The sequence below is a fragment of the Chenopodium album genome, chromosome 11 (genome assembly GCF_948465745.1).
Source record: "Chenopodium album chromosome 11, dcCheAlbu1.1, whole genome shotgun sequence".
In the NCBI taxonomy this organism is placed as follows: Eukaryota; Viridiplantae; Streptophyta; class Magnoliopsida; order Caryophyllales; family Amaranthaceae; genus Chenopodium; species Chenopodium album.
In genome coordinates, this window is record NC_137844.1 from 24734943 (window position 1) to 24747205 (window position 12263).

Sequence of the window (12263 nt, forward strand, 5' to 3'; positions counted from 1 at the left end):
TTATTGTAAGTTACTACTTTTGTGTTTTAATAAAAAGGGGTTGATTACCCATAAGTAGAGAAGGGTTTAGTTGGTTTTAATATAATTTTCAGATTTATTGAGGGGTTTAAACCTGAAAAAGTATGCTGTAATTTTTATATAATCACTAAAATTAAGTTTCTTCTTTGTGGTTTTAATTACCCACTTAAAGAAAGAGTTTTAAAGGTTTTGAACCAAAATTTTAGCTTGTTAGAGAGGTTTTAAAGTGTTTAAAAGTTGCTGTAAATTTGTGTAATCAAGGGAGCAATTGAGTTTATATATTTGGTATTGTAGAAGACTTTAAGTTTGATTATTTTTAGCATTGTGGCTAGTTGGAAAGACAAGTTGAGGTACGTATGCGCGTAGTATATTTTAATTGTGCATAGTACCATGTTAGAAAGTTAAATTGGTATCAAGTATGAGATTAGTATCATGTTAAGTTGTGTTGTGATACTTGAATTGATTGATTGGTTATCCATGTCTTATATGTAAGCATGTGAATATATTGGAATAATTATTATGAGCTTGATACAAGTTGAAAGTAGTTGAATCATGTTATATTATTTATTATTCATCATCAAGAAGGCGTGTAATTAATAAGTAAAACTTATGTTTATTGAAAAGAGCTAAAGTTATATTTAATGAGCATGATTTCATTCTCACCCATTTATTATTGGTGTTGAGTCAAGAAAGTTGGTTTATTTATTTACTCACCCACATAAGTTGAGGTCGAATCAAGAAATTAGTTTAAAACTTAATCACGTAGTTGAGATTGAGTCAATGAAGTTATTAGTGCATTTTATACACCAAGGTAGTAATCGTGCAATTTTGTGCACAAAACTAGGCAAGGAACCTTAATTAAAATAAATAGTACGTGCTCACTAATTAATTCACGAATGTTTTGAAAGTATGTGTTGAATGTTGTTATGTTTATTCTTGATTGATTGGTTAGAGTCATCACATGTTAAATTGGTAAATCACGTAAAGTGTAAGAGGATATGCACCGAAACTCTTGGAACGTATACATCTTGACTATGAACACATGGGGGGGTTATGTGACTTTATATTTGAGCATAGCTTCTATAAGGGTACAGGACGATATACTTTCTTTTATTATTAATGCGTTGGAATTCCGTCACAAGGTGACATAGTAGGTGCCAATTGGGATAGCTCCCTAATTAGAAGCTCCATATTTAATGGGCTATTTTAAGAAAGGAAACCTGTTCGATGCGTTATCCAAAGCTATATATTAATAGATTAAAGTAGAGTCATGAGTCAAAGGTAAGTTGACTTGTGTTGTATGAAAAACATGTTTTATTTATTTATTTAATTCATTATTTATTTTCTATTGCTAGGATATTCATGTTAGTGTCATTATTCCTATTGGTGCATATGTACTCAGTTTTTGCAGATTCGTACTTTGTTGTTTGTGTTTGACCTTTTTTTGTATTGGCCCTAATATGACCCATTTTATATAGCGAGTAATGAGGTTGAAATAAAAAGAAGTACAGCTAGATGGAGTATATCAAGCATGATGGGATTGATCGATAAGGTTATACGTTTCTTTGTTTATTATTTATTATATTGGATTATTTATGTAATCGTTGACACTAACATTAATTATTGTTTATATTTTAGTTTGAATTTAAACAGAGCCTTTAATGGTTCCAACTTCCAATTTATTGGTTTAATGTAAATTAGTTTTAAAGTTAGAGTTTGATTTTATTAAACTTTATTTTATTTGAGTTTTTGAAATTTAGTCTTCCGTTGTGTGACTTTGAAATAACCTTAGCCATTATCATAGTGGTGGTAATATTTTGGAGATTTCCTAAAATGAGTTTTATATAGAGTAAAAAAAGTATTTTAAAAGAAGGGAATTTCCAGGATATTACATATATAGATTTAAGTTCAATACAAGTTATTTCAGAAAAAAGATCAATAAAGTTAATTTAAGTATGTTAAAAACAATTTCAAGTCAATATTAAAATAGATATTTATTTATAAACAAAAATTCAAAAAGTAAAATATTATATAATTAAGCGATATGATATTGTATGTTTTGATGAGTCCCATTTATGGCACTCATTTGATGAGTATTTAGGTTGTTTTTACCATTTTTTTCATAGCTTTCTTTCTTAAGAAATGCTTAGTTTAATGCATTTTCTCCATAGTTTCTCTTTTATCTCTTATTTTGTGTTTTGATGGTTTTTCTAGTGTTTTCTCCTTTATTTTCTCTTTTTTCGTGGTTCTAGGTTTTGTACGAGGTTCGAGTCTTGGTATTGGTGGTTTTATAAGTTGGAAGATGCATTTGCAGCAAGCTTATAGCATTGGAAAAGCTCAAGATGCAAGAAAGTGGATGCTCCAAGTGCTATTTCTTGTGCTCTCAAGCCGCGCTCTCATGAAATCACAGTGTTGAATCCACCGTCAAGTTCATTTGAATCTGCCATGTTTAGTGTGAAGGATTTATGTCTTCTTTATGTGCAATTACTAGATACATAAATGGATCAAATTATGGAGATAATTAGGTTCGTTCATTTTGGTCGTCGTTATATTATAGCTAGAGGTACTAACGATCTTTGGGCCAGTAAAATAGGCCAAAGCCCAATTGGACGGATCCTATAAGGTCACATAAAGGGCCTAAATCGAGCAAGAGAGGACAAGGCCCATGATGGCCGGCCATATGGAGGAATAAGGTGGATTTTGGGATTCGTGACTTGGTCTAATTATAATGGGATTATAAATAGACTAAGTGTCTAGGGTTTTCATTAGAGCAATTCAATGATCAGTTTGATCAAGTGTAATATCCCGTGTTTTGGGTAAAATTACCCCGCCACATGGCCCAATGAAAGCAGGACACGTGTCCACCCGGTATTGGTCCAAATTGGGCCATTAGCAAGATGACACATAGAATCCACTGGCAGGAGAAGGAATAGGGGCCTTCATAGGAGCAATTCCCAAAAAGCCACAAAAACGAGGGCAGGCCACCAAATCTAGGTCACATGACCTACGTAAGGGCACAATTCCCAACGACCCTATAAATAGGGAGATATTCCCCCATTTTGGGGACACATTCAATCATTTATTACACCTACCCTACATTCTCTCACATCAGAGAGCACCTGATCTCGGAATCCGAGAAGATCTCATTTCATTTTCCGCACCTTCTCCCACTCATATTCAAGTACTAACTTGAACGTTGGAGGCGGAGCTCCAAACCCCCAAAGTCTCCGTTGTTTTGCAGGTACAGGCGCAGTCAGATCAGTCCTTGAGCTGTAACTCTCTCGAGGGATAAAAACACCCAAAACATTTGGCGTCGTCTGTGGGGAGAGTACCTCAAGGATGGTTCAAGAGTTTGTACCGCCTCCTGAACCCAAGGCTAACCAGCCGGAGGTCTTTATAGACTATGAGGTTGATGATCCTTAGGTCGAAACATACATTGCCAAAGATGGCTCACTCATCACTAAGCGCATCCGTCCTAGAGACACTCTGGAATGAGGTGAAAGCTAGGTGGGTACAAGTAGGCCCCTTGGTCAGCCAGAAGGGGAAACCCAGTCGCAAGAGGTCAGGCTCCAGTCACCAGAGACGAGCTCATGAAATTCATGACGAGTTTCAAGGGTGAGATCAAAGACCTGATCGAAAAGAAACCGGCTGGCTCTAGCAAGGGTCAGCCAGCCAAAAAGTCTCCTTGAACTACGAGGAAGAAGTCAGTCAAAGACAGGCAGCCTACTCCACACCCCAAGGATAAGACTGCGCCTACCATTGACTGGTCGAAGATCCTTCTACGCCAGACGGGCACAAGGAAGGTCATCCGTGTTGTTGAGCCGGATGGCACCAAGAAGACTTACATCGATGCTCGGCATGTCATCGAGCGAAATCAGAGCCAGCAGCTGTCTGAGTCAGCCTCTACCTCGAGCTTTCCAGACAGCTTCAAGAATACATCTGCAGGGAATATTCAATCCTTGCATGAGATCAATACAGGCGGTAACACCGCCCATTCTGGCCCTCAAATGATTGGGAATGCACCCCGCATGGTCTACGGTCCGCATTCTCCTTACTTCATGCAGCCGGCCCTCTTCGGGGGTCACGCGGCATACGATGTCAAACCTTTGGACTGGCAGCTCCGTCTGCTCAAACTTGGTGAACAAACTTCTGCGTTCACCAAGGAGATAACTGAGGCCGCACAGCCGGCCAAGGTTAAGAATGTGTTGGTGGGTGCTTATGACGGTACCACCAACCTAGAGGACCACCTCATGGCCTACTCCAGCCTCGTGCACATGCAGGGGTTGGAGGTTGCTATGTGGTGCCGGTGCTTCCCGGCTACATTGAAGGGCATCGCCCAACAATGGTTAGGAAACTTGCCAGCCGGATGCATTGATAGCTTCAGGAAGCTTGCCTTCCTATTTGCTTCCAACTTCTCAATGAACATCCCTGCCAAGAAAACAAGTCTCGACTTGAGCACCATCCGGCAGGGAGATCAAGAAGGACTTCGCTCCTATGTCAGGCAGTTCAACCTGGTGAGAATTCAAATCCAGGGGCTATCTAACGAGGTAGCTATACAGACTTTTTCAAGGGTATGAAGGACGGGTTGACCTTTAAGTTCGACCTTGTCCGAAAGAGGGTTTTCACCCTTCAAGAGGCATTGATAGAGGCGGAGAGCTTTATTCAAGCCACCGACCTCTACTTGTCCAGTCATCAGTTGGACTCCAAGAAGTTTGACAAGCAAAAAGGGAGTCGGTCTGCTCAGCCTACTCAGAAAGCTGAAGAGAGCAAAAAGAGAAAAGAAGTTTGGGCGGTTGAGGAACCTGACCAGTCGTCCAAGAAGAAAAAGAAAGAATTCAAACCGTATGTCTCACGATATGAATTCAATAAAGACTGTTACACCATCTTTATAGAGGTGAAGGACCGACTGACCGTTGAGAAGCCGAATCCTATGAAGTGTTCCGTTCAGTCGCGGAACAAGAATAAATTCTGCCACTTCCATCAAGAAGTGGGCCGTGACACCAACGACTGCTATAGTCTCAAGCGGACGTTGGATCGTCTGGCTGACAAAGGCTTGCTCAAATCCTATGTCTTGAAGTCCAAAGCGACTTCTAAGACGAAATTGGGGCAGTCGTCAAAAACTCTCCAGCCTAATAGTAGCTTGGATACCGACAAGGATCCGCTCTACACTATAGCAGACGGATTCGCATGCGGTGGCCCGACCATTCAGGGCACCAAGGATCATCTAAAGAGGATGATCCATTCAGTTAATGATGGACGGACGTCCTCCAGTGAAAAATTCCCAGACGTCCTCATCATTGAGAAGGATCGCGACAAGGTTCGCCGACCGCATGACGACCCATTCATCATTGAATGCAAGGATGCAAACCAGCTGGTTGGCCGGATCCTAATAGACATGGGTAGCTCCTCTGATCTCATCGGCTACAAGTGTCTGTCAAGGCTTAATTATAAGCTGGACAATCTACGCGACATCTCCCAACCATTAGTTGGCTTTGGTGGAGGGGTCGTGCACCCAGTCGGACAGATTGATATACCCATCCGGATGGGGGAGAAAGGGAAAGGGCGACACATGGTTGTCCGGTTCCTGGTGGTTAAAGAGCTGACCGCCTACAACTTTATTCTTGGCCAACCCACTCTAAACGAGTGCAAGGCCGTCATCATCCCAGCTCTTATGCTTCTCAAGTATGAAAAGGATGATGGCTCTGTTGGCTCCCTCAACGGGGATAAGCAGACGGCAAGGGAGTGTTATCTCTCAAACGTCAAGCTGACTACTGTTGTAGCTGGTCGGTCGAAGGAGCCAATAGACCTTAACGACGTCAAGGACCCTGATTGGCCCCCTCCAACCGCAAAGAAAAGAAAAATCGAACAGTTTGTGGAGGTAAAAGAGAAGAAATAGCAATCACTGACCGGGGAACGACCAGATGATCTTCGACCCCAGCCGGCTGGTGAGCATGTTGATATTCCTCAGGACGACAGCCGTCCAGAGCGAACTGTTAAGGTGGTGACGGCTGCCTTTGAAAGGCTTGGTGCAGACTTGCACCTCCTGCTGAAAGAATTCAAAGACATCTTTACCTTTGAAGTGGAAGAGATGCCAGGCATCAACATGGATCTCGCTGTCCACAAACTCGCCGTGGATCCAAGAAAGAAGCCCATCCGACAAAAGAAGAGAATTCTCGGCCATGTAACTTCCCTTATTGGGTGGCGAATGTTGTGCTTGTAAAGAAGTCGAATGGAACCTGGCGCATGTATGTTGATTAAACAGATCTCAACAACACATGTCCAAAGGACAGTTATCCGCTCCTAAAGATCGACAATCTTGTCGACTCTACAGCCGGCCATGCCTTGATGAGTTTCATGGATGCTTATTCTGGCTTCCATCAGATACCCTTGTGGAAAAAAGATCAAGAGAAGACAGCCTTCGTCACTGATCAAGGTTATTATGCTATACTGTGATGCCGTTTGGTTTGAAGAATGCGCCTGCTACTTTCTAACGAATGATTAATACACTCTTCATTAATCAAATCGGAAGGAACGTAGAGGCGTACATTGATGATATGATAGTCAAATCCAAGCTCCAGACGGATCACCTTGCTGATCTCCGAGAAACCTTCACCACACTTAGGCGGCATAAGGTTATTTTAAATCCCAAGAAATGCATCTTTGGTGTTGAGATTTGAAAGTTTCTCGGATTCCTGATTGATCAAAGGGGGATAGAGGCTAACCCCGAGAATATACAGGAAATAATTGACATGAAGTCACCCCGCACTGTCAAGGAAGTTCAGAAACTGACTGGTTGCCCTGCGGCATTGGGAATATTTCTCAGTCGGTTAGGTGACAAATGCCTTTATTTCTTCCAAGCAATCAGGATGAAGACCAGATTTGAATGGGGGGATGATGCTGAGGCGGCCTTTCAAAAGTTAAAAGAACACTTACACTTTTTGCCAAGGCTAGTTATCCCTCTGCCCAAAGAGACGTTATACATGTACCTAGCCGTCTCAGATCATGCCCTCAGTGCCGTTCTCCTTGCTGAAAGAGACGGTATTCAGCTCCCGGTTTATTTCATTAGCCATGTGCTAAAAAATGCTGAACTCCGGTACCCCATGGTTGAAAATTTTGGCCTTTCCCTTTACATGGCTGTCAAGAAGTTGAAACCATACTTCTTGGCACATCCGGTGGTAATCTATACAGATCAACCCCTCAAGCGGCCAATGACAACCCTGGACTCATCTAGTAAAATGCTCAAATGGGATATTGAAATACAAAGTCTTGAAATCACCTACAAACCGAGAAAGGTAGTGAAGGGTCAGTTGTTTGCCGACTTCATTGTCAAAATGACTTGGCCGGTTGCTCCGGACAACCTTCATCAGGTCTGGAAGGTGCATGTAGACAGGAGCTCCACTATGAACGGCTTTGGTTCAAGAATTATTTATGAGTCCCCTAAGGGGAGACAAATTTGAGTATGCACTACAGTTCAAGTTCTAAGCCTCAAACAATGAGGCGGAATATGAAGCCCTGCTAGTCGGCATTTGCATGTGCAAGGCGGCAGGGGCAACCAAAATTGACGCCTACTCTGATTCGCAATTGGTCGTTAGCTAGTACCAAGGTGAGTATGAAGCCACCTATCCGTCTATGATCAAATACCTTCAGGCGGTCAAAGAAGAGACTAGGAAACTTGAATAATTCCATCTAAATCAGGTGTCCAAATCTGAGAATAATCAGACAAATGCGTTATCCAAACTGGTATCCTCCGCGTGCTGTGATACGCCTCGGTCAGTGTTTTAGGAAGTTCTGGAAAAAAGAAGTATACATGAGGAACCTAGTGGAACTCTTGACCGAATCTCCACCTGGATGGATGGCATCCGGGCATATCTGACAGACGGAACGCTTCCTGATTCGCCACAGGAAGCAGCCGTCATGAAGAAGCGAGCTGCAAACATTGAGTTAAGAAACGGAGAACTCTTCAAGGCAGATTTCTTGAAGCCTCTACTGAAGTGTGTTACCCCCGAGAAAGGGAGGGAAGTTCTCGAAGATTTGCATGCGGGATACTGCGCCTCTCACGCAGGCGGCAGATCCTTAGCCGTCAGAGCCAGGCAGCATTACTTTTGGCCTACTCTGGAGTCAGATGCCATGGAGATGGTTAAAAAATGCGACAAGTGTCAAAATTTTAGCAAGCTAATCCATCGTCCGGCTACTTACCTGACGGCAATCCACAGCCTAGTCCCGTTTACTAAATGGGGCATGGACATTCTGGGTCCTTACACGCCTTCTCCAGGCGGAAAGCGCTATATCTTAGTGGTTGTGGATTAATTCACCAAGTGGGTGGAGGCGAATGCGGTCAAAAACATCAAGACCAAGGACGTCATTTCTTTCATATGGAAGAACATTATCACTCGGTTTGGGATACCTATGTCTATGGTGTTTGATAACGACCCTTAGTTTGAGACACCTCAGCTCAAAACATGGTTCGGAGATCAAGGGATCTCAAATTATTTTGCATCAGTCGGTCGACCCCAAGCAAACGGCCAAGTTGAAGCCTTAAACAAACTTATCTCAGATGGCATTAAAAAGAAAATTGAAAGAGCCGAAGGTTTATGGGCTGAAGAATTAATTCATGTCCTATGGGCCATCTGGACAACTGCAAAGGGGGCAACCAGTGAAACCCCATTTCTCATGGATTACGGTGCTAAAGTCGTCTTGCCCATCGAGCATTATGAGCCAACTCTACGAGTCATGCTATACGATGAAGAGGCAAACTGAGAGGCCATGCCGCTAGCATTGGACTCACTCCCGTAGCGTAGGGGCAATGCCGCCTTGCGTCATGAGATTTACCGTCAGAGAATGACTCGTGCCTACAACAAGAAAGTACACAAGCGCCCTTTGAATGTTGGGGACTTTGTGTTACGCAAAATGGAGGCAACCGATAGGGTAAATGAGCTTGGAAAGCTGACTCCTAATTGGGAAGGCCCCTACCGGATCAATGAGGAAGTCAGAGACGGCACCTACCTCCTGGAGACACCAGATGGTAGGCGGCTGCCCAGAAATTGGAATGTAGACAATCTCAAAAAGTACTACTTCTAAGTGTTGTAAATTTTTGTAAATAGAAAGCCTATTAATGAAAAAGCTGCTTTCTGTTTCCAAATTATGTTATATATTCCTTTATATACATGGGCCCTATCATGTGTGACTCCTGTTTGATATAAAGAGAGTACACCTCCACCTAATAAATTAAGATTAAAATTGGAAGTGAAACACTAACGTCCAAATAACGTGAGGCCAATGGCCGGATAATAAACTAAGCACAAAAAGGTTTAGTGGCTATATAACCGTCTTTTGAAAGAGAGATGAGGTCTGTGGCCGGATGGTTACACATTTTATAAATTTGCCTGCTCCAATGTGAAAAATGGCGTCCGGTGACGCCCCTCCGAGTGTTACGCATAGGGCATTCTATGGTTTTCTCTACCAGCACATACAGACAGCAAAAATTGAACGACCTAATTAGTCAACTCATAGTCCTCTGACGAGGGTAATCTAAAGAACGACCACGACAACGAAAGCCGAATGTTCGACACATCAGCCGGCAATCGACCAAAGTTCTAACTTAGATTACTTCTCGAAATTATATAAGTCCTCCAAATAGGGGCAAACGGACATTGAGTATAATTAGATAACTAAATTATGGCCATCAACCTACACAGACAGCCAATTTTAAAATTGGCCCAAGTAGGATAACTAAGCCTCAGAAACCCATTTCAAATGGGGTAGGCACATAAGGTCGCCTGAAAAATATAGGACCACCTGTTATTGTAATAAAAGAATAGCAGGCGGACCAATGCAAACTTTACATTCTAGTTTATGCAACTTGTAATATTTGTAGCATGAACAGTCATCCGATTATGACAAAAAGGTCAAATGACCGCTTTCATTCAGCACCGGCTGCTCAAGTGGTCGGCTGCGTGCTTGGCTTGGGGCAATTACCTTAGTGATTGATTAACTTAGAAATCAGTCATACCCTTTTTTAAGTATCACAAAATTTCCAAAGTCAATTAACCAACTTGTAAACCCAAGCGCGCAGCCGCCCAGGGGCAAAAACATCTGGTGTACCATTTAAAGCTCAAATTTAAAATTTAAAACACAGTGTTAAAAACCAAAACACAAGCATTAAAAACTGACCTAATGGTCGGATGATTCATCACTAAAAACTGACCCCTTGGTCAGCTAAAATTAAAGTTAAATTATTAACCCGCTAAACAACCGATGAGAGAAAGAAAAAAGAAAATTGTTGATTAACCCGACTGCATAGTCCAAAAATGTATTCAAAAAGGCCATCCGACCATAGAAAAACTTAAGCTTAATCAGCATTGGGGGAGGACTGCGCTTCATTGTCATCCGCCATATCTTCATCTTTGGTCGGATGGTTATCAGCCAGTTCATTGTTCTGGCCCCTAGTCTCGTCACCCAAGGCCCCTTCATCCGCCTGCTGCTGCTGATCCAAGGCTTCAGTCACCTACTCATAACGATAATCCCAAATAGAGTAATCGTCATTAGGAAAGAGAGCTTTCCATGCCATCTTCATTCGAGTGACACAGTCGGCCTCATTCTCCTGAATGAGCTGGCACTTCTCTTCATCAGCACGCGCCTGGTACTTGGACTTGAGCTGCTCCTCCTAGTGGGCAAGATTTTTCTTTAATTTCTCGACCTGTCGACGGAGATTTCCTGTGTCCCTGTCGATGTCTTGTAGCTTGCCAAGCTCCGCCTGGGTTGTCTTCAGCTCCCCCTTGAGCTCAGTCACCTTCTTCTGGGCCGCCTCCAAATCTTTCTTGACTTGCAAGTTGGTAGCCGCCTGCGAATATAGGATATCCTGAGTTAGTAACTAAGTTTTATTAACATCATACAGCGCCCGGTCAAGATTGGAAGCGGCCCTAAGGTTGGCAGCCCTTACCTTCTTGGTCTTCTCGTTGAAAGGCTTCTTGAGCCCATTCACTCGCAGCATAGCCTGCATCCGGTCAGAAGAGATGAGGCCGTTAGTAAACAGACGGCCGAGGCATAAAATCACAAAAGTTCTAAGTTCTAACTTAGAAATATTTTCACCTCAGCGAGAAGAGCCAGTATGGCATGGAAGTTCATGGTGCCAACCCCCTTGATGGAGTCCCGTTGCTCAATGGTGACGTTCCGGATCATGTCTTTGGCAATTTGCCGACGATCCGGAACTTGGGGGATTTTACGTAATGAACAAATTTGGGTTTTAGTGAATACACATCCGGCATCAATGAGTCCAAACCTCCTAAGATATTGGGAGGCCGCATGAAATTTGACCAAGTATCAAATACCTGAGATGACAACCAGGTCCTGAACCTGTTTGTCGCAGGGTTTTCCAGGAGATTCGGTCCCAACAGCAGGCGTCTCCTTTGAAGACTTGGAGTCAGCCGCCTGCTTTAGGGCAACCATAGCAGCCGGTGATTTTTCGCCTGTTGAAGGGTGAGACTCGGAGTTGCTGGCAGAGGGCTTGTGCGCAACAGTCTTCCGGGGCCACTTGGGTGGGGTTTGCCCCTCTTCACCAAGAGGCCGCTTGGGGGGCTTCAGATTTAACCCAAGAAGGACTGGGGGCTTGATTGAACCCTCCTACAAGAAAATCAAACTCTTAGTAAACTGTGTGTTTCAAATTCAAAGGAAAGGAGTCAGATGTATGAGACTTACATGCTCAAGCTGTTCTTTCTCAAAGATTTGACTCTTCTTATTTATCATTTGGCGGTAGGCGGAGCCACTTGGTTCCTTTGTTGGGGTAATCTGAGACATTGCTTCTTCTACAAAAGGCCAAATGGGTGGTTAGAAAAGCATAAATAAAAACAGTGCACAACAAGACACTCATCCGGCTACCCACCTCAACCTTTCTCTACGCTAAGGCCACAGGCGGCTAAATAAGTTTGGTCCATAAGCCATTCGTAATTGGGGATATAACTGTTAAAGGTTATCTCTTTCTTGCCAGTCCTCTTTATGGTCTTAGTCTCCACCTTAAATAAACCAGGCTCCAGAATTTGATCCCAGCCCTCGTCAGATACAGGCGGGAGCATTGCTTTCTGGCCTAGAAGATAGGGATTTTGATTCCAGGAGTTGAAATTTGCGTTCCGGCTGGTATTTGGAGAATATATTATGTAGAATCTATTTCTCCAGTCTTTCCACTTGGACTTTTCCCAAGAGTCATCATGTACCCCTTATTGCTTGTAAGGGTATACCAGCCGAAACCGGCT